Here is a 25,683-nt window from a genome sequence, read left to right as displayed (position 1 = left end):
CAAAGCGGTTCTTGAGTACCTATTTCTAATTTCTGTTTTCCAAAGAGAAACAAAATATCAGGAGAAAGAGAAAAACAAATCAAGAAGAGTGAAAACGATATACACATTGCACTGTTTCCAATATATAAGATCATTAATGAGAAATGAGGAGAAAATGAAATATTAAATATTATAAATTATCAGCGGAATGGTGAAAATTTATAAACACATTCAAATACAGGAATTGTTTTTAATTTTTTAATTTTTTTAAATATTAGCATTTGCATCTTGATTTTAGAATAGATGTACTACTTCCTTATGTGATGTAAAGAGGCAACTAGAATGGTTGATGGGTGGCAGTGGAATATGGCCATTATGCATTGCCTTACAAAACCCAGCCATCACATGACAGCATGTGAAAACATATGTAGAATTATGATAAATTTATTCTTGTGCTGTTACCAGACAATAGCCTGGTAGCAAACTTTCAAGCATGTATTCAGTTATATTAATCCCAGTTCTCACTACAATCTGGTAACTGTTTTATTGTCCTTGTTAGCTTGGACCAATAAATTAGAGGGTATAAAGTGGCACAATATAAAGAGGCCTGGCTTGTGTCATTTTGTCCAAGTGTCTACTACAATAGCCTGGACCAGTTAAAGCCTTGTAATTGGATTTGGTAGATTGGAAACTAACACTTAAGATCCTTTTTGCTTGATGTGTGTGTGTGTGTGTGTGTGTGTGTGTGTGTGTGTGTGTATGTTTGATAGTCTATAAGAATTACTTAAAACAGTTTTGAACTGTAAAGGTGATATTTAAAAAAATTATTTTTTTAAAAATGTTATGAAATCTTTTATCAGGATGTTACTAACTTTTTGAGGAAAAATTTTTGTCCTAGTGTGTGGGCGCTTATGATTAACCTTTTCAAACACACACACATATCTTTTGCTGCTCACATGAGGCAATGAGAGATCTACATGATCGATGTAGAAGCTCTCTCTTTATTAGAAATAACAACCAAATTTTCCTAGACACACTTTACTATCATCAAAATGAAAAACACGTTAGAATATGATGTTGTCTTGGAGGCATTATGTCTGTGAAAAAAGGGTTGGTTACTGCTGGAGGGTTTTTGAACAGAGCTCTGTCATCTCCATCAGAGCAGACCTGGGTTAAACAATAACAACAGAAAATATTTCACAGAGTAATTATTGCCTTTCATGAAGCTGTTGGTTTGTTTTAGATTCACTCTGAAACTCTATTGCTGTATTGCAATAGGTAACAATCTTTATAATCTTGTTAAAGATTCTTACAAAGCAATTACCACTGCACTTTAGAAATTCTAGGTTAATTGTCTTAATCTGAGGCACTAAGTATTATTCTGAGCTGCCTTCTTAAGGACTTGCCTTCTTCACTCCTGTCTTCTTTAGAGTCTAAATCATTAATCCTGTCTTCTTTAGGGCAACCAATTTTTGACATGCTGCTTTATGTTGTTATAGCAAATATTCCTTGATAATACTGTCTTCAGGCTTTCAGTGGTTAAGATCTGCTTTAATATCGAGAAAGACAAACTTGACAACTGAAGACTTGAAAACTTGTCTTCCATTTTCATATTTTTCTTGTTAGTAACTTATGATCTTGACCTCTAAGGATATATACAATACATTTGTCTTTTTACATAAGTCAAATTATTACTATGGCAATAAATTTCCTTTGTCTGTCCCATGTGTGGTTTTTCTCTTCAAATTGAAAGCATTTCATTGATAAATATGAGATATTTGAGTTGTTTTGATTCAGCTCCAGGTATCTTTCATCATCATCATCATCATCATCGTTTAACGTCCGCTTTCCATGCTAGCATGGGTTGGACGATTTGACTGAGGACTGGTGAAACCGGATGGCAACACCAGGCTCCAGTCTGATTTGGCAGAGTTTCTACAGCTGGATGCCCTTCCTAACGCCAACCACTCAGAGAGTGTAGTGGGTGCTTTTACGTGTCACCCGCACGAAAACGGCCACGCTCGAAATGGTGTCTTTTATGTGCCACCCGCACAAGCCAGTCCAGGGGCACTGGCAACGATCTCGCTCGAAAATCCTACAGGAGCCAGTCAGGCGGTACTGGCAACGGCCACGCTCAAAATGGTGCATCTCATGTGCCACCCGCACAAGAACCAGTCCAGGGGCACTGGCAACGATCTTACTTGGCTTGCCGGGTCTTCTCACGCACAGCCCATTTCCAAAGGTCTCGGTCCGTAGTCATCGCCTCGGTGAGGCCCAATGTACGAAGGTCTTGCCTCACCACCTCAGCCCAGGTCTTCCTGGGCCTACCTCTTCCACGGGTTCCCTCAACTGTTAGGGTGTGGCACTTTTTCACGCAGCTATCCTCCTCCATTCTCACCACATGTCCATACCAGCGCAATCGTCTCTCTTGCACGCCACAACTGATGCTTCTAATGTTCAGCTTTTCTCTCAAGATACTTACACTCTGACGGGTATTCACATTGACATTACACATCCAACGGAGCATACTGGCTTCATTCCTTGCGAGCTTACGTATGTCCTCAGCAGTTACAGCCCATGTTTCACTGCCATGTAGCATGTCAGTATCTACTTGCCTGCCTGCCTGCCTACCTACCTACCTACCTATCTACTTATCTATCTATCTATCTATCTATCTATCTATCTATCTATCTATCTATCTATCTATCTATCTATCTATTTATCTATCTATCTATCTAGCTACATATACAAGAATAAGGGCAGGGAATCGTCAATTAATAATTAACAATTTTGCCAAGTAGTTATCTATCTAGCTAGCTAGCTATTTATTTATCTGTCTATCTGTCGGTCTGACTGTCAATTTATCTATTTAACTGTCTGTCATTGTATCATCATCATCATCATCATCAGCAGCAGCAGCAGCAGCATTGTCATTTAAGGTCCATTTTCCATGCTGGCATTGGTTGGACAGTGGTGTATATATCTATATATGTGTGTGTATTTTATCATGGATGAATGGTTGAAAAAATGTGGTTCAATTCCTGTAAGGGCATTTATATACTGTTTTTTTCTATCTTATACTGTACTTGCACATATACTTCATTATTCACAGTCTGTCTGCCTGTATATATGTCTGCCTTTCTATTTGCCTATTTGTCTGCCTGCCTGTCTCTCTCTACCTTTCTACCTATCTATCACTTTCTCTCTCTCTCTTTCTCTATCTATCTATCTATATATATATATATATATATATATATATATATATCTGCCTCTCTATACATTGTTCCCTGTTACTTCATCTTGCTATACATTTAAGCTTTAAAACCTAAACCAACAGCAAGTTATATATTGACTGTTATATACCTCTTTTTTATGGTGTTGTCAGTTTAGTATATCATTCTCTCTTATTGCTGTAAATCATATATATCTGCACTGATTTAATATCCAAAGTATAAACCTGCTGCTTCAGCTAACTCAACACGTGGTGTGCGTGTGTGTGTGTGTGTTTGTGTGTGTGCACATGAATATATACACATATTTAGGAATATATATGTATCTGAATATATGTATATATCTACACACACACACACACACACATATATATATATATGTATATATATATGTATATATATATGCACAAAAACACTCACATACATACACATATACATATACATATATATATATATATGTGCACATGCACACACACACACACACACACGCATGTACATATATATATATATATATATATATATATATATATATATATATATATATATATATATATATATATATATATATATAGATATATACATATGTATGTATTTATGTATATATGCTTAGCTTGCACTTGTTTGGAAAGTGATTATTTGATTTGAGACTATTGGGTCTAAAAAAATATTGCTTCATTGTAGTGTCATTGTATCCATTAAAAACATACACTCATAACCACATTTATATTAACTTTTTCTGCCTTGTCATTTTGTAATAGTGATATATATATATTATTAGGTGTCCAACTCTTTCAGGATAAATATACAACCTGGTCACTGTCATTGTGTTGCACTGAAATACACTGAAATTGGCCAAAGTTATGATAATAGCCTTTGAAACCTAAATATATAGAGTGTTATTTTTATAAAAATCATACAGTAAGTGTGCATGCATGTATACATACATGTGTTTGGGTGAGTGCGTGAAAGTATGAGTTTGAATGCATAAAATGCGATTAATTTCTTAAGGAAATTTATTCTCTCATACACACGCACACATGCACACACACACATATGCATGCACACATAAAACAATGGTTTTCTTTCAGTTTCCATTCACCACTTTCACTCAGAAGACTTAGGTCAATTCCGGTACAGAGTAAAAAATTCTTGCCCAAGATGCCGTACAGTGGGACTGGAGCTAAAACCACTTGATTAGGAAATAAATTTCATAATCACATAGCTATGCATGTGCCTGTACTTATATAGGCACGAGCATAGCTGTGTAGTTAGAGAAAGCCTTTGACAGGGTCCCCCACTGATCCCTTATCTGGGAGTCAATGTGGAAACTAGAGAAAGACAAGTGGTTGGTGAGAGCTGTGCAAGCCATGTACAGGATACTACCAGTAAGGTGAGAGTTGGCAATAAGTATAGTGAAGAATTCAGGGTACAAGTAGGGGTTCACCAAGGATCAGTGCTCAGCCCCTCTTGTTCATCATAGTCCTCTAGGCAATAACAGAAGAGCTTCAGATGGGATGCCCCTGGGAGCTCCTCTATGCTGATGACCTTGCTCTTATAACTGAATCACTACTGGAAGTAGAGAAGAAATTCCAGGTATGGAAACAAGGTCTAAAATCGAAGAGTCTTACAGTTAACCTAGCAAAAACCAAAGCCTTAGTGCGTAGGAAGGCAGACAAATCACAAGTCCCCTCAGGTAGATGGCTCTGCTTGATCTGCAGAAAAGGCATCCATTAGTAGATGCACCCGGTATATGCTTAGGACATATAAAACGTGCAGCAATATCAGAGCATTTGTAAGTGGAAGATGCACAGATACAATAAACACTGAAAATGTGCAGAAAATAAACCCCCAACAACTGCCAGGCAGGCAAGCTAGAGGTAGTAGATAGTTTCCATTATGTAGGTGACCAAGTTAGTTGTGGAGGTGGATGCTCCAAAAGCGTAGCTGTGAGAATAAGATTAGGCTGGACAACGTTTAGAGATCTACTTCTGCTGGCAACAAAATGCCTCTCTCTCAAAATGGAAGGCAGATTGTTTGGTGACTGTGTGTGAACAGCCATGCTACATGGCGGTGAAACATGGGCTGTGACAGACAAGGATATGTGTCGGCTTGAAAGAAATGAAGCTAGTATGCGTTGCTGGACATGCGAAGTGAACAGAGTGTAAGTATCTTGAAAGAAAAGTTAGGCATAAGAGGCAGCAGATGTGGTGTGCAAGAGAGACAACTGCACTGGTATGGTCATGTGATGTGTATGGACAAAGACAACTGTGTAAAGAAGTGCTGATCTCTGTGGAGAAAACCTGTAGTAGAAGTAGAGCCAGGAAAACATGGGACGAAGTGGTGAAGCATGATCTTTGAATTTTGAGCCTCACAGAGGTAATGACTAGTGACTGAGATCTTTGGCAATATGCTGTGCTTGAGAAGACCCGTCAAGCCAAGTGAAATCGTAGTCATGGTTGATGTTGGCGTCAGATAATTGGTACCCATACTAGTGGCACGTAAAAGCACCCATTATTCTCTCAGAGTGGTTGGTATTGGGAAGGGCATCCAACTATAGAAAACAATGTCAAATCAGACTGGAGTCTGGTGCAGCCTTAAGCTGACCAGCACTAGCCAAACTGCCAGCATGGACAACGGACGTTAAATGACGATGATGATCATCATCATCATCCAGTATTTTAAATCCGGGTTTTGTCCCCATTAACATGGGTGGCTGGAATTACTTCAATGTCATAGCAACCACCTTCACACCATTTGCCATCTTGCCCGGTTTTGGGGATCCTCTTTTTCAAACCAGCCCTCCCAATCTCCTCCTCCACCTCTTCCCTCCACTTATTCCTCAGTCTACCTTGCTTTTGCACTCCATTTACCTCAAATGCAATCACCCTCCTCAGAATATACACTTCATCCCTCCTCCACACATCCCCATACCACCTCACTCCATTCACCCTTACAAACCATTCCACCGATTCCTCCAGCCCCAGCATTCCCATCAAATCCTCAGTCCTCCTCTTATCAAACAGCTTCATCCCACACATTTCTCTCACCATTGCTCTCTCAGTCCTTCTCAAAATTACCATCTCTCTCTCCCTCAGACACCATGTCTCACTCCCATACAGCATTGCAGCTCTCACACAACTCTTATAGTCCCTTCCTTTCATCTTCAATGTGAACCTTTCCCCATATAACAACATTCCGCATTCCCTGAGCTTCAACCAGCCAAGTCTCGCTCTTGCTGTCACACCTGCTTCACATCCACCTTATCTCTTAAATAACAAAACTCTCTCACCATTTGATGATTTTCTTAATGCGGAATTATAACTTTGCTTGGAAATATGCGGAATTATTATCTTGCTTGGAAATGGGTAAAATTTGATTACAGGTAAGGCATTTGGCTGTACCAAGGTTTGCCTCAATAAAGTTTGTATAAACCATGCAAGTATGGGAAAATGGGTGTTAAAATGATGACGGTGACAATGAGGATGATGATGATGACAATGATGATGGTAAAGATGAATAGCCATGTAGTTTGACAAAACTCATTTCTCAAACATATGATCCTTAGTGTGAATACACTTCAGGGTACAATGTTCTATAAGTAGAATCTGTTAGACAAAAATTGCAAAGGAGTCTGTTGTGTATTCATATGTGTGTGTATCGGTATTCACATTTGTGTTTATGTTATGCCCAAGGCATTCATTTGGTAGACTTATTAGATCATTGTATAAAACAAAAACATTATATTCTGGCTGTATGTGCTCTGAGTTCAAATCCTGCTGGAGTCAACTTTGCCTTTTATCTTCTCTACTTGAATCAGAAAAATATCAGCCAAATGCAGAAAAAGTAATCCCCACCTTTTCTCCTTCTCTCTCTCTCTCCCTATCTCTCTCTCTCTCCCCCCTTCTCTCTCCCCTCTTCTCTCTCTCCTCTTCTCTCTCTCCTCTTTTCTGTCTCCTCTTCTCTTTCTTCTCACTTATAATGTCTTGGGTGTTCCACTTTGTGACTACATAAGAATTAGCAATATAATCATTTAGCCAAAAGCATGATGCATATTACCAAGTCATCTTCACTTCTGAATGACAGCCATAATGTCATGTTGCATCTCTTAATGTCTTGCAAGTTAGCTGTTCGACAAATGGATATTAATGAAATAATTACCAAACTGTGTGAAGTACTGACACCAACATCATTGATTAAACAACAAGTGGAAAGCAGAGTACTAGCATGGCTGCAGATCAATGACTGAAACCAGTAAGACAATTATATTGAGAAAGAGATACAAGAGACAGAGACAGAAAGGATATTATAGAAATATATTTTTGCAATGTAAATGAAATAGTTTGACTATTGTTATGATATTTATATTTATGATTGCAGTCTTACACTAACCTCTCTTAACAGTGACTCTATTTTGTATATGTATGTATATATATATATATATATATATATATATATATATATATATATATATATATATATATATATATACACACACACATACACATATATATGTGTGTATATGTATCATATATATATTTATAAATATATATATAATATACATATGTATATATATATATATATATATATATATATATAGTATACATATATATATAATATTACATATATATATGCAAATGTATAATATGATATAATATATACATATATAATATAATATATATATATATATTTGTGTGTGTGTGTGTGTGTGTGTGTGTGTGTGTGTGTACATATGAAGTACTTTTTAAGATGATACAAGAAGTTAATACTATTGTTTGATAAAGAGAAACTAAATGAGAAAGTTAGTCAAGAAAATCCATTAATATAAAGCTTATAGTTTTCAGTACAAAAGTGTCAAACTCTTCTGAACATTAATTATAAAGATCTGAAGAATATCATGATGAAATAAACGCTATTATATCATTTATAAACTGCCATTATATTGATATAAATGAAACCATAATAATAATCATTCTGCTAAAGTGGCAAAATAATTATGCATTTAACAATTTCTAAGATAACAATGTATGCATAAGTACATGTGTGTATGTGTGTGTGTATTTATTTATTTATTTATGTGTATACAACTCTCAGAAATGTGTATGTGTGTGCAATGTATGTAAAAACTAAGTATCTTCAAATATATATATATATTTTTAACAGGAATAATGTATATTGTAACAAATTATCTAATTCAAACTACTACTGCTGCTATTCATGATGATAATGGTGATGATGACAGTGATGACAACTATGAAGATGACAACAACAATGATGATGAGGATGAGGATGAGAATGGCAATGAGAGCAGCAGTAACAACAATGGTGTTGATAATATAATAATTTTATAATTCTTCAACGTAAATATTGCTGCTTAAAACGTTTTAGACAAGTTATTGTGTGATTATAATTATAATTTTATGGACTATTAAACCTTATTTTTAAAGCATATATTTACAATATTTCCATCTGTAACACATTTTGAGGATATTCAAAAATAAAACACTTGACAATGTTCAAGCCTCAAACTAATTTTATTCAACCAGCTTAAGTAAGTAAACATCTGTATAATTTTACTTTTTATCATTTACTGTCTTCACTCACTGGACTGCAGCCATGCTGGGGTACAATCTTGAAGGGTCCAGTCAAATAAATTACCCCTAGTACTAGTCTTGCACATGTTATACTAGTATCTCTTGGAAAAGTAAACCAACTAAACCATTTGTCAAGTGGTTGTGGTGATGGTAGTAGGGGCAAACACTTGCAAAGGCACATCACATGCATTTATGTGTGTGTGTGTGTGTGTGTGTGTGTAACCCATGCCAGCATGTTAAACAGATGTTAAATGATGATGATGATGATGATGATGATGATGATGATGATGATGATGATAATGATGATGATGATGATGCAAAGATGAGAAAAAACATGAAGATGAAGTAAAAAAATAAGCAGATCATATTAGGTTTACATTAAAAAAAACAGAAAAGCTTTTTATATTTCATGCATATGCTCTTGTACAGAAAACATAGGAATAGATTACTACAGGCATGAGTGACAAGTGGCGGTGGCAATGTGAGTGGTGCAAGATGAGGTAGTCCAAGAGAGGAAGAAGTTGTTCAGTCTAGCAGGATTGGATTTCTCGGTTTCTGACTACCAAATTCATTCACAGGCCATTGGTTGACCCAGGGTTATAGTAGATGCTGTGCAGTGGGTTTGAACGCTAAACCATATGGACACAGTGTGAGTTTCTTAACCACACAGCCTATGTGTAAACATTTTTCTATCACCATTGGTCCAGACAATTTTCATTCTTTTTTTCACCATTTTGTTGAGTTTGTTCAACAATATTTACTTTATCTCAATGAAAATATAATTTCATTTAACTAAATTTAAATTGCTAATCACCTTAAATAAGCATTTACTTTTCTCTCAGTCAAGATATAACATAGGATGTGTAAGAAGCAAATTATGATTTTCAATATTGCTGTAAGTGATATTACAGTATACTTTGCAAAGGAGGCAGAGAGCTGGTAGAAACATTAGCATGCCAGGCAAAATGCTTAGCAGTATTTCTTGTCTTCATGTGCAAATTCTGAGTGCAAATTCTACCAAGGTCGACTTTGCCTTTCACCCTTTTGGGGTCAATAAATTAAGTACCAGTTGCATTGTGGAGTCAATCTAATCTACTGGCCCCTTCGCCCAAAATTTCAGACCTTGTGTCTAGAGTAGATAAAAAAAGAATATACTTTGCAAAGCATGCATTTCATTATCTCTTATTGCATTCTAAAATTTAACAGCCATTGTGTTGAGTCTAAGTCAGTTATAATGAAGAAAACCTATAAAAATTTCAAATTTTAATACAAGGTCAGCAATGTTAGATGAGGAGAATAGCTGATTTAATCAAACTAAATATTTGACTGTTTACTTATGTTTACTTATTTTATTGATCTAGAAGGGATGAAAGACAGAGTTGACCTCGTTACAATTCTAACTCACTGTAATGAGTGAGAAGAAATGCTGCAAAGCATTTTTGTCTGGCACTGTAAGAGTTCTACAAGCTCGCCACCTGAAGCAAAACGTGTTTCAAACACAAAAATCTTGTCTTCTATCTTTATTTTTTAAGAGCATATTTAGAACTACTTTACCTACTGTGTCTGTCCTCATTTAAAATGCTAAGCTGTGATTGGAGGAAAATCTGGCTACTATTTATAGTAAACTTAGTTACCAAGTAGAGATTTTCCCATTGGCTTGTAAATAACAGTTTGTGAGCAATGGTACAAAGTGTATTGTATTCTGTAATAATAGACAAAATAAACGATATATCAGACACTGTTGTTATAAATGTTCACCATTTATCAGTGGGTATAATGACATAACAGTTACATGTACCTCACAGTAATTGTTTTAAATAAGAACAAGTCATATACATTGTGTGTGTGTGTGTGTGTGTGTGTGTGTGTGTGTGTGTGTGTGTGTGTGTGTAATAATAAAGAATCTTGCAAGAATCGGGTACTTGAATGATATGCACCAGGTAGGGTTGAGCTAACTTGTGATCACCACCTTTTGTCAAATAAGTATACACACATTCACATATGTACAACTTGCTCTTATTTGAAATATTTACTGTAAGATACATATAACTGCTATGCCATTATACCTACTAATATATAAATATATATATATATATATATATATATATATATATATATATATATAATAATAATAATAATAATAATAATATGACAACGAAAGAATGAATGAGACGTTGATAATATGTAAAATAGAGGAATTTATCAATAAATATAATATGTGACAATTAGTTTGTTGTCATAATAAAACTCAGAGTTTCGCATACTGGGGCTGAAGTCTGCTCCAGCATCTCATCAGTTATTAAGACAAAATGCTGTCCTAATAACTGATGAGATACCAGAGCAGACACCAGCCCCGGTATCCAAAACTCTGGGTTTTATTATGACAACCAACCAATTGTCACATATTATATTCATTGATACATATATGACTGAGGGTGTTATAAACAAATAGATTGCTAGAAATAAGAGCTAAACGCTTTAATGCTGCAGTCAAAGCACATAATTGTATACATACATGCTCACAAGGATTGTAATAGCCCAAAAAGCAGCTGGCGAGATATTCTCAGACTGAAATGCATGTTCTCAAATCTATCTAAAGTCATACAGTTTAAAGTATTTTTGAAAAAACTCTTTAAAGAACTCAACTCCAGGATTTTTAACTGGACTGTTTAAGACAAAGAATTTTGTGTTATTTTGCTAAGCCTTTTAATTAAGCAATATTTGTTGATGCTTCTGAATACTATAATTAGGCTTTCCACTGTAGGGGATTCACTGAATATTATTAAACATATAAAATACATGATATGCCACTAACTTACAAAAAGTGAAAATGAGAAAATTTCCTGTTCGAAAAAAAAGATTACGACCTAACTATATTACAATAAAAAACCCAAAGTCCAGCTCCAAGAAATCACCTGTGTTGCCATAAAGGGCATTAATGCCTACGTGAACACGATCTGAACATTCTGATTGGCTGGTTTGTAACCAGTTAAGCATTAGGCCTAGAGGTAAGTTTTTTTGATTTTCCTACCTTAATAATTCTACCGAAAATTCTAGAAGCTTGAATGAAGGTTATAAAAAACTGGGATATTGAATTCTCACACAGAGCAACTGCAGTTACGCAGAATTCTGTCGGTTAGTTTTGTGGTAAGGTGTTCACACTCTTTCTACATATTCTGTATTTAACAACCATGAACGTTTTACATATAAGTATATTATTTTATGCAAAGACTTAACTAGCAGAGTCACTATCTAAAATATACTGTTTTACTTAAATAATTGTTGTACATATGTAAATGCGAATGTTCCGTGTAGTAATGAATATGGAAACGTATATCAATATTAGTGTGGTCATTTTGACCTTCAAATGCATCCCATCTTATATTGTGTGCTACCAACAATGACTTAATGACATAATGACATCCACCTTATGAAACTCCTGTTCCAGCGTCACGGGTAGCTATATCCTTTTCACCACCTCTTCCGTGGACGTGGAGTAGAGACGGTAATTTGTTTCACGCAATTGGAAGCACACTTTTCGACGCACAAAATCTAGTCAAAATCTCACCAAATCAATTTCTTAATAAGCGTCCTTCCGACAGCTTTAAGTGGTGAAGTAAGGGACTTAAGCACAACTCCTGCAGGTACCATTTCGTATCAGGAAATTAAACTAGAGATATTATAACACACGTCCAGTTCCCAACAAAAGCGTTTAGATCAATTGTACACAGTGAAACTTTAAGAGATAAAAGGCCTTCACACTACTACAAAGAATGAAGGAACTGCTAGAAAATAATTCCTAAGAGGAATTTTTCGTGACACAGTTGTTCCTGTCACGTTTATTGCCGATTGTATAAGAAGTTTTAGCAACAATAAGGGATAATTATCGGAGGGTATTATCGACATTTCATTTCAGCTTCCTCTACTACTTTTGTTCCCCTTTTTTCAAAGCGTTGACGGAGTTTCGTGAGTTTAGTGAAGGGAAAATATCCAGACAATGAAAGCAAAAATGGAATGTTTTGAAACACCACGTTTTCTGCACATTTAGCTTTCCGTTTCAGAAATTCGGCGCGAATTTCTCTAGTTCTAATTCGTGCAAGAAAAATCATTCAGTGTTGGTGTCATTACAAATTCAGCTCGAATTTTGGTACACAATTTTATTCCTTTCAATCTGTTTATAAGCAAGTGGAAAACGTAAACGCCAAGGATTAACAACGAACATGTCGCCTGGCACTTATAGGAAGACCTTAATTTCTCTTTGATTCTTCTTCGAAATATTATTTTCTCATGGACGCTAGTGGTGACTGTAGTATTCGGCCTTACAGTTTTTTTTTAAGCACATGGCAACCGACAGCGGTCACTTTGCACGCTATAAACCACCCAGTAATGTCAACTTATGGAGAAAAATCGATGACGTTCAACTTCAATTTACGTAACGTTTACAAATTGGTTTTTATCATAGCTGATCTTCCATATCCAATTATTGGAGCTTATTTTCTTCATCAGTTGCGTAACCTAGTTTCTTTTTTTCTTTTTTTAAATTAAATATGAATTGATTCTTCGACTAATTTCTTACCTACCAAACAAAGACGCTTGATTTGTTTTTCTACTCTTCTCAATTTATATCTTCCGGGAGTTGCAGCGTCACAGAAATTCATTTCAACTTCATTAATTTAGCCAGAGATGATCAAGAATGTTCGTCATTGAGTTAGGAATCGTGTATCTTGTCAAAAAGCAGAAGTTCATCCTCATATCAGAGGTCACTTAGGAACTTCTGCTACACTGTATGCATATTCTCAACGCATACATACAGATATTATTGGGCCCTTATCGCCTGTTCAGGTCTATATCTATCAGTTGTCCTGTATTGATTGTTTATCTGTATTGAAGATTTATCTGAAACAGTAGCGAAAGCATTGCTTTTTAACTGGGTTTCGTTTTAATTAATGAATCTATTTATTTTTGGTGGGAGTGACTCCAGCCATGACAACAGATAGGGGCCAGCAGTTTGAATCTAGTTTATGTACTGAATTAACCCAATTTTTTAAGGCATCGTCTACGGCAATATATGCCCGAGTCATCAAAATTACTGCCCAGACAAACAATAAAAACTTATGTTCTAACTAACATCATTACCTGGTCTCATGTTTTGTCCCTAATGATGTAGTGCAAAAGCCGTTTAATATACCACATACCCTACCTTATGATCTTCTGCAGATATACATTAAACATTTTGTAAATGATGTCCACAGAGAAAAATAAGAGACAGTTGGAATCGACAGAATAAAATAAAAAGTTTACAATTACTCAAAGGCATATCTTTACACTCTACGTAAACATACACAGACACCTTCAGCATTGAAAGCTATTGTTCCTCAAAAGACATTACTATCAAAAATGGTAGGAACCTGAATTGGCCTGCCAAGTACGAACACCTATGTCATATGTATAAAATAATTTTTTACCCTACAATTTACAGATAGTTGAACTGAGTATAATTGTGAAGTTTTTACTGTTTCATGCATACACACTTGCCTTCGTTCTGTTCTCTTTCTAACAAAGTCAATTCAACAAACTTCCTTTAGGATTCGGACCATCGCTCATACTTGAGTTTTGGGCCAAGCCCTAATTACATTGCCATAAAAGTCAAGTATCGGGTACGAGAAATTAAATGTATTGCCATAAAAGGCATTAATACCTGCGTAGCAATGGTCAAACTAGTCAGATCAACTGGTGTATAATCAAATAAGCAGTAGACTTGAAAATAAGTTTTGCAAATATTCTCGTCTAGTAGTTCTGCCGAAGAATCTAGAAGTTTGACTGAATGTTATAAAACGGTTGGGATATTAAACTCTAAAACATATCAGCAGATACATCACAAAATTCTATCGAGTAGTTTTGTGTTAAAGTGTTCTCACTCTTTCTACTTATTTCATATGGAATCATTATTATTAGTGTGGTCATTTTGACCCTCACGTCCATCCTCATGATACTGTGTACTACTAACAACGATTTAATGACCATAGCAACTAAAATGATGGTCCATTAAACACTTTTTGAACTGTTGCAAAAAAAGAAAATTATATATTTCTCCGTGTATCAATCATTGGAAGATTTTAATTAAAAAAATTCCATAAAAAATTTCCTCCTCTGCATTTTGAGCACTTCAAATTTGCATAATTTTGTTTGAATATGAGCCAAATTAAATTGTGTAATTCTTTTCCTATTAAAACTTTACAGCCTTATAATTGCAAACGTCTAAGTGAATCTCCATTCGAACGACCAACTACATCTAAAGGAACTACTTACTGTATAACCATGAAAACAAACACAACCTCTAAATCTTACATTGGATTAACTATAAATTCACTTAAAATAAGACACCTTCAGCATTAAAACACAGTTAATCCCATCTTAGATATACAGTCTGTCTTTTCTGCCCTTAAAGTGTAAGTAGTATAATTAACAAAACGTTGTCTACTAGATGGAAATTCTGAATTGTATAGTGGTCTACATAAATGTTTCTCATGCACTTATAATGGTATGTATGTTTTTCACACACTTATCAGATGACGAAGGATGAACATTAATTGAGTCAATTCTGTTTGTAAATAACGTCATAGAAAAATACGAAGGTAATAAATTAGTCCCGAATTACAGGTTTATTAGACTGGAGCTTATATCGGGTTGTACGGCGTTTAAACAAGTATGAAGAAAACATACCATGAATAGGATGCAATCCTGTTGTAAGGTTACCACCATGCCACTACTAAGTATTTTCAGTTGAATAGACAAAGCAGTTCAAAAGGAGGTGCCTTGCTCAAAGACACAACGCTTGAACTAGTCTAGAAGAGAACCCATGTCTTAATCACCGTGATCCTAATATCCTTAATCACTAAATACGCCTTCATACATATGTAAATAGGTTTACAAAAAACATGAAACATGCAACAATTTTCTCTCTATGTAGCGAATTATTGAATCTCAAACTATCTAATAATTCTACACCTACACCACCCCTTGATATTAGATTATTTTAAAATTATATTTAGTTTCTTCAAATTTTTCTGTAAATTTTTAATATTAAATTTAGTTATTGACGTCTTATTTATAATAGACTAAGACTGAATAGTTAATGAAAGAGACTTCCCTCAAGAAATTAAGTCTTATGTTACTAAAAAGACATTTATTCGTCTATGTCTTGTGGGTAACACTTAAATATGTATTAGTTTCAGTTGCTTGTTTGCATAATTCAGTATTTTAAATTCCTCAAGCTATTTTGATATTTTAAAATATATATTTTTATATTTTGTATTCGGTTGGCTTAATTGTAATACAATGAGCTAGTCAGTCCTCTCTTTCTTTACATTTCCCATCCTATTACTGTCCAGAATTTTATAATGTATGCAATATTTTATGAGTAGGAAGGCGGCGAGCTGGCAGAAACGTTAGCACGCCGCGCGAAATGCTTAGCGATATTTCGTCTGCCGTTACGTTCTGAGTTCAAATTCTGCCGAAGTCGACTTTACCTTTCGGGATCGATAAACTAAGTACCAGTTACGCACTGGGGTCGATGTAATCGACTAAATCTCTTTGTCTGTCCTTGTCGATGCCCTTGTGTGCAATAAAGAAATAAGAAACGTTAGCACGCCGGGCGAAATGCTTAGCTGTATTGTGGCTTGCGAATAATTCTGTGATATTTTTGATTTGAAGGTTTGTGTTGAAATTATTGTTACTGAACTTTTCCTTGTTGTGTTGTTATTAATTGCGTTCTGCAATTAATTCCCCTCCGTGAGGGGTGGAGGGTAATTATCTATTTTTGTGGAATTTTTCCACAAATTTTGTTAAAGAATGAATACTTCCTCTGAAGAGGAAAACAAATCTGTGATAAAATGAATGAAATGTTAAGCATGCCGACGGCAGAGAAACTTGTTGAACAGCCAAAAAAGATAAATTTTGCAGCTGCGGCTGGAATCAAAAAAGAAAAATTGTGTATAGAGCGAAGTGTGCTAATGCAGCACCAAAACATGTCTGCGAAGGAAGGAAACGACATAAAAGCCACCCTCCCGAGAGAAATCATAAAGAAAACTGCCAAGAAAATAATCATGTCTAAAACCCTGTTAATAAAAGAAAAAAAGACTCGATAAAGCACCAAAGGAAGAAATTAAAAAATGCTTACAACCGATCTGGCAGGACATAGAGTACCTGACCAGAGGGAAACGTTTTGCAACCGTAGTGGTCTATTTCAAGAGCGAGAAGAAGACTAAAACTCACTCAGTGAAACCCTTGAGAACTACAGACATTGTGTTGCTGCCAACGTACTTAAGGATTACAACGCACATCAAGGGTTACAATAGAAGTGATCTCGCCAGAAATTGACATCACATGGCTATGCTCAGTCCTACTAATGGGCCTCAAAAATCCACCAGCAGAACTAGAAGGGGGAAGGCCTTGAGATCATCATCCAAGCGGAGCGACAAACCCTGGAAAAGATTGTGGAAAATATACACCTTGGAGAAGAAACCGCCTTACGGGTAATGGTGGAGGGGAGAAGACTCCGGTGCTTCGAATGTGGAGATTCGGGCAAACTGTCCTGCCTGTAAGGTGGAGACAGGCCCAAAAAGAAGAGGCAGTGACACAGAAGACCGACCAGCAGGCTCCCAGTAATGAAAACACTCAACCAGCTGGGAGTGAAGACAGTTGGTCGACTGTAAAAAAAAAAAGTACTCAGAAGGAAGAACCCCAATTCCACCCCCTCAACATCCAGCAAGAACAAGAAAAAAGCTCCCTCAGCAGAGACACACGAAATCCAAACGACCCCTCTCCAAAACTATTCGCCCAAAAGAACAGCAATATCCCCTCCTTCCGATCCTGATATCCTCCCCTCCAGCCCTGATATTTCACCCCTCCCATCGCCCTTCTCCAGTCCTGATATCCCCTCTCCCGTACATCCCCTCTACCCAGCCCGGAAAAAATCATCCCTCCCCTGCAGTCCCGGAAAAAACTGACAAAACAAACTATTATCAGTGGCAATAAATGCCAAGAATTAACAATTGTCAACACGTATCAAAAATATCCCAACAGCAAAAATATACAAAGAACACTATACAAAACTTCAGGAAGGAATTTTGATCTGCCACATAGACGATACAAATCTCGAAATATTAAAATCCTACTTTTCCATGGACATAAGTTGGACTTCAGTAAGTCCATGTACGAGGGCCTATGTCAAACCACTTCACGAGCCCTTGTAAAGGAAAAAGACAAGGCCGAAAGCCACTGGTGCCAAGGTAAGTAGATGGCTTGTATTCATACTGGTTGTTTGAATGTACGTGGCCTAGAGTCAAGCTGAAAGCAAGGTCGCTTCCTTAATGACACCAGGTCGTGTAATTTGGATGTCATTGTTGCTACGGAAACCCGGTTAAGGGGCCAAGAGATCTCCTCCTGCTATTTGATGGCTACGAGAGTTTTTTTTCTCTCGGGGCTGTCCTGCTGGCGGGAGGTGGGAGTTGATCCTGTTAAAAAGAAACCGGGTTTTTGAGAAAAGTTAATTTTTTTTCAATCCAGAAGGTAGGCTAGTCGTCGTGGATTTGACGCTCAGTCGTGGTAAGATTATCAGACTGGTTGCATTTTATGCACCCACTGAAAACGGGCAAAGTGAGTATTTTCGGAACCTGGAGAAGTTTCTCGGTACATCACATTCTCTAGTTGTGCTAGGAGACTATAACACAATCTGCGGCGCACGCGTAGATTATGTTGGCTCGTGTTCTGATAGAAGAGGTAATCCTTGCTTCCTGGAACTGCTAAGTCACTTTGAGCTAGCAGATCCTTATAGACTGGAATTTCCGAACGCTCCATTGTGGACATGGTCAAACAGCGACAGATCTTCCAGTTATACCTAGATATGGTGTTAATTAGAAAGGATATTGTTAGGTGTCCACAGTTTTTCCCGGTCAGCTACAGTGATCATAAAATGGTCACCTGTACGCTCGACATAGATAAGTTATATAATAGAGGATCCGGCTACTGGAAACTTAATTCGTCTCTTTTGGCGATTAAGGAGTACAAAGACCGGATTAAATTATTGATTCAGAGGGCATTAACCGGATCTATTATTAATAACAAATGGTGGTATGCCCTCAAGCAAGCCATTAAATTTGAGTCTATTAGATATAGCATATGTTTAGTGGCTAGAGAGACTAGGAAGGGATTAGCATTAGCTAAGGACTTAGTGGAAGCAATGGAATCTGGCTCTGCAGCTCAGGTAACGGCCAAGAGACTGGCGTTAGACCAGCACCTCGAAGCCCAACATATGGGTTGCATCGTCAGAGCTAGGATTCGTGCATTGAGTTGTGAAGAAATCAAAGATGCAGGATGGGCCCAAGTGGTGGAAGCCCAACGTGGTAACGATGGCACAATTCGATCTTTGACGAGCCAACGAGATAACCTGATAAACAAGCCAGAGGAGATGTGTGAGGTCTTTCAGAAGCACTTTGCCTATCTTTTCGGGGCGGGGGGCAGTAGGAGGGACCTAACGGACTTCCTCTCCGGGCTGTCGCGCCACTCGGAGCAGGACGCGGACTGTTGTGAAGGGCAGATTACGCCTGAGGAAGTAATTGAGGCTATGGCGGACTGCGACGCGGGTAAGGCGCCGGGACTTGATGGTCTACCCTATGAACTGTATAAGGGTATGCCAGACTTGTTTGGGCACCTGCTGGTGAATGTCTACGCAAACTGGGAGCAGAATGGGTTCATTCCTAGATCTGTGGGCCGGGTAGTGGTGACACTTGTCAGAAAGGACTCGAACAAGGGGGATTGCATTGATAATTGTTGGCCCATCACTCTGCTAAACACAGATTTGAAGACTTTGGCCAAAGTGTTATCGAAAAGATTGGCGTGTGTCGCGGATGGCTTGATCAGGAAGGCACAGACATGTGCCATTCCCGGTAGAACCATTCAGGATAATCTTCAGCTCAATTGTGGCAATCTTCATTGTTAATTCCAGTTGTAAAAGTCCACGGTGACCCTCTTTTCTTGGCAGGTCAAGTCGTTCTATATCTTTCTTGGGGTAGTGCATTCTATGCATTGTTAACTTTTTCGTATTTTTCTGTCAAGATTAAATATTTCAGTAATTGATCAGTTAATGATATTGAAACTGTAAGTCACGACTTGTATGGCTAAAGTATTGATCACTTCGATCCTGTTTCTTACATTCAGCTCTGTCTTGAGTATTGCCTATAAAATTCTCTTCTGATCCTTTTCCTCATCACCGAATGTTTGATTCCGTTCCCTTCAAATACCCCTACCTATATTTTTTTTTAGCTGTATAAGGCCTCTGCCACCTCATTATTATTATTATTATTATTATTATTATTATTATTATTATTATTATTATTATTATTATTATTATTATTATTATTACTATTATTATGTTATGTTTCGATATTGCTTTACTTTATACGAGTTGAACCCAAATCTCAACCAGAAACGTCAAGGGACAACAAGGTCTTACATTTAAAGATGCTAATATACGAGGTACAATGCAACTGAAAACATATATGTCTGTGGGAGAAAAAACAAACACAGAGTGAGTAAGGCTGCATTTACACGAAGTGGATTTCACGCAGAACATGTGGATTAGCTATAAGTATGATCTTTTGTATTTCACTTATTTGGGGGCTGCCAGGGATTTGGTCCACATACTTGTTTACTCATCTTGATATCATTCTAAGTGCTCCAATAATAACAGGTAATGTTGTTATTTTGAGATGCAGCATTCTTTCAGTTTCAATCTCCAGATACTTATATTTGCTCAGTTTATCATCATTGTCATCGTCATCATCGTTATCGAGTTCAAATCCCACCACGGTTAACTTTGCCCTTCGTTCTTCTGGGGTCAATGAAATAAAGAACTAGTGTCAATGTAAGCGTAAAAATTCTCGCTTCAAACTTCTGGTCTTCTGCTTAAATCAGAAACCATTTTCATCATTGACTATTTATGCTGAAATTTGTTACTTGCTTACAATACTTAGTTGAAAACATTTCCTTTTCCTCGCAGTATTAACATTTTGCAGTAAGATATGCAAAACATGCCATAACTTCCCTTTCCATTTATTTGAATTATATTAATGCTGATCGTTCCTTTCATAACTATGAAACTTTACTCTCAGCCATATTGATCTGATAACCGATAACTCTGCCGCACAGTATAGGTTTTCTTCTGTTTATTTATTAATATATTACACAAATGTAATATATCTTTAATCCACATATATAGTCACAAAACCCATTACTTATACATATACTCATGCACACATGAACATTCAAATGTACAACAGCACATAGACACACACCAAACTTTTCGTTTAGTATGAAAAGTGTAGGGAGTTTAGTTACAATACTTAGCCTTGTTTTTGATTAAATTTTGATACAGGTAGTAAAATGCCTTGCAGTTGTTCAGAAGCTTTGGTAAGAGTAGTTCAGAAATTCATATCTAAACACTAAAATGACTCTCCTCTTAAAAAAGAATAAGAAAGAAACTGTAGATGGGAATATATATATATATATATATATATATATGTATATATATATATATATATATATATATATATATATATATATATATATATATATATATATATATATATATATATATATATATATATATATATATATATATATATATATATATATATATATATATATATATATATATATATATATATATATATATATATATATATATATATATATATATATATATATATATATATATATATATATATATATATATATATATATATATATATATATATATATATATATATATATATATATATATATATATATATATCCACATCATCAGGCATGGCGTAGTGGTCAAGAACGCAGGCTACTAACTGCAAGATTCCGAGTTCGATTTCAGGCAGTGACCTGAATAATAATAATAATAATAATAATAACAACAACAACATCGAAAAATACCTTAGGAATGAAAACCCAGGTTCGAAATTTCCCCAAGACACCTGATGAAGGCTGGAAGGTGTATCAGCCGAAATGCTGTGTTAACAACAAACAAGATGAGGACAAATACCAGTCAATTGTAAATAATGTAAATAATGATCATCAGATATGTCTGCTTCATTTGTTCTATTCAAAGGGAGAGAGAGAGATAGAGATAGAGATAGAGAATAACTTTTAAATAGTGTCTCCCTGATCATCCATTGCAGTTAGGCATCCAAATATACTTGGAGCATCTAACAGTGAGTACCAGATAACTACAATAGAGGAAACGTACGTAGACACTAATAACTTATACATATGTATTCATATTTTAATGTTCTATTGTGAATATACATACACACACACACACACATGTACAAATACATATGTACATATATGCATATACATACATATCTAATGTGTGTATATATATATGTGTGTGTGTGTACACTGGGTATGTATGTATGTATATGCATATATATATATATGTATGTATATATGTATATGTACATGCGCGTGTGTGTATATTATAGAGACAGTGGAAAATTGAAATATGCATACATATGTATAAGTTATTAGTTTCTACGTACGTTTCCCTATTGCAGTTATCTGGAACTCCCCGTTAGATGCTCCAAGTATATTTGGATGCCTAACTACAATGGATGATCAAGGAGACACTTTATTTAAAAGTTATCCTCTCTCTCGCTCTCTCTCTCTCTCTCCCTCTGCGTAGAACAAATGAAGTAGACGTACCTGATGATGTGGAAAGCAACAGGTAAAACTGGTTCAATTATCTTTCGGTTTGTTTTAGTGTAAGGGCATCTAGTTTTAGAAACCATGAAAGAGCAGACATTTGAACATGGTGGCATCTTGCAAGATGATATTAAACAATGCACCCCCATGCCATCAAGAATGAAAGACAATAAATAATTACGAAAATGATGTGAATATATATATATATGCATATATACATATGCTTTCATATATATATATGTCTACATATATACATATATGTACATGTGTATATGAATATGAATATCTGAATATAATATATATATATATATATATATATATATATATATATATATATATATATATATATATATATATATATATATATATATATATAGGTATATATCACACATTTACACTTGTACATATCTACATATGCACACGCACGCACATTAATGCCCAAACTCAGGCAATCAAGGTTTTCAGAATATACACACTTCTGTACATACATTGAACAAAATAATTATAGACGTCTCTAAAAAATTCATCCCACAACCCTAATTACATACCAGAAATAGCTAACCTCATAAAAACTACAGACAACCTCAAACAATACACAAAAACTACACACAACCGAAATAAAACTTAGTATCAAACAGCTAAACAAGGAAATAACAAAATAAATAAATAGAAACAGAACATTGGAAAACATCTGTATCCAACATAAACCACAAAGCTAACAGTAAAACACTATGTAATTATCATCATCATCACCATCATCATCCCCATCATAATCATCATCATCATCATTATCATCATCATCATCATCATCAATAACAGTGATGATCACACCACACCCTGTATCGGAATAATAACCTCAAATAATATCTCTACATTGTAACATAAAGAAATCGCCAATATTAACATTTCTTAAAAATCAACCACCAAAAACTGCCCAGATAAGACATTAATACAAAAAAATAGTTATCTTTTACTTCGAACACTTCTGTTTATCAGACTCAGGAAAACAACACGGAAATATAAAATTGGAAAGCGTCAGAACCAGACAGAATCACAAATATGCGTCTAAAACACCTGAAGGAATCATTGCACTCACCAACATCAATAACACCTTATATCAACACTGTCGAAGTCCCTGAATGTAGATAAACTCATAACAATACTAAAGCTCAACTGAAATGGAAGTGAAGTAACACCATACAGATACATCACAATATTATACATATGCGCAAAAATTGACATCACTAAATCACATATTCTCTTCTACAAAACAAATCCATCAAGATTTTAGATCATTACATTGAGCCATCATACTACATCCAAACCAACGTAAAATATACATAGAAAATACATGTTGGTCAAGTTAATAGAAATTATCTGCATGTACCATTCTAACTGCCATCGACATCAGCAGAATTTTTGATTCCATCTCCCACTATTCACTCATAAAATGTTAGTCAACGTTACCTTCAGAAGCAACACAAAATATTGGACAGTAAACTAGCAAGCTGCCAAGCCTATGTAATGCACAAGAAAAACACTTCCACAAATTCAATTTTCAATACATATACGTACAGACAGACAGATATGTATGCACACAAACATATATAAACCTACAAATATAGAAAAGTAAAAATGGATCTCCGTCAGTTTTGACGGTGAGTGCTCTAGTAGTGCAATCATCTGAACTTTCATTTAATAATATTGTCATTGGATGAATATTCAGCAAACGCGTATAATTTTAGCCTAAATTTCAACATCACTGCAACAGAATATTTGAGGAGACTGTGTTTTTGAATTACTACCTGACGTGCTTCTGCAGCTTCATACCAGGGGCCATAGTAAAATTAAACGATTTTTATTGCAACTTCAAATCGATCAAAAATTTGTATCAACCCAAGGTAAAAATGAACTCTACCACTTCGGTATAATTTCTACAGCCTACTTTTTAAATTGGAACATTATCGAAATTTTATATCCTTTGTTCAACGTGTTATTCCTTCTTCGCTCCATTTCTGTTTATTCTTTATTAATAAATAGCATACTAAATCCCACGATGATGAGACTCTTGCCCATTTACTTTTTTTTCTTCTTTCACTACTATATCAGTGTATATTACACACCACTTTCTCTAAATACACTCTCTTTTATCTATCTTTTGAAACATTTTTCTCGTTTTCTTTATTTCTGCACACATTAATAAAAATCAGTGAATATCAGCAGCAAATAGTTTGAATTATTCCACTTCACAGAATTTCTTTTCCATTTCACCAAATACTTACATTTGTTCGATTATCTCTGATTTTGAGTACTTCTATATCTTGCCTCGTTTTTTTTTCAGCCAACATCACCAGTGACGAGGATAATAACCACACTATTTTGAATTGCTTTGACTAGTTAGCAGGCACCAACACTCAAAAATTCAAATTATCTTTTACTCATCTCCAAACGAAGCCCTTACATAATCCTCACCGCCCTTGATCAAATCGGATGGTCTGCCTAATCAAGTAACAAAGTAAAAGATCTCACATTTCGTTTGGAACCAATATCTTCACTTTTAAAGGCACTATAATTTCAAAAGTGGGTATTAAGGTCTTAAGAAACAATTTTGATAGTGAGATGATTGTCTACTGTCTTTACAATTTGGAGAAATTTACATATTTCTCACAGAATTTGGATTTCTGATGAACGTTGAAACTAACTTTAACAAAACTAACTATTTGGACATATCCCTCGACCATGCTATACCCGTAACTGGAGGATCGTTTCAGGAGTCTTATAATGGCTACAAACAACCCTGCAATTTATGTACCATGGAAAATTCAATCACCATATTTACAAAAGAATTATCCAAAATAACAGGCTGAAAAGAACACTTGCTGAAATATAAGTCTTCAAAACTTTACCTTCGTAACAAACTAAGAAACTTCTCAAATAGATAACTGGTTTTAAATTCTTAACATAGCTAACTTTATCCATTAGGGTTTTAAGCCTTTTACTGAGTTCTGGCTATTCCTTTATGTATATTTCTTCATAATTTGGTAACATTAAAATTTATTCTATAGTTTATTTATTGAATTATTTAGCTATTCAATAACCACGTATTTGTTAATACAATTTTTTCAATC

This window comes from Octopus bimaculoides, chromosome 1 (genome assembly GCF_046866305.1).
Source record: "Octopus bimaculoides isolate indiv1 chromosome 1, ASM4686630v1, whole genome shotgun sequence".
Classification (NCBI taxonomy): domain Eukaryota; kingdom Metazoa; phylum Mollusca; class Cephalopoda; order Octopoda; family Octopodidae; genus Octopus; species Octopus bimaculoides.
Note: the sequence above shows the minus strand (reverse complement) of the source record.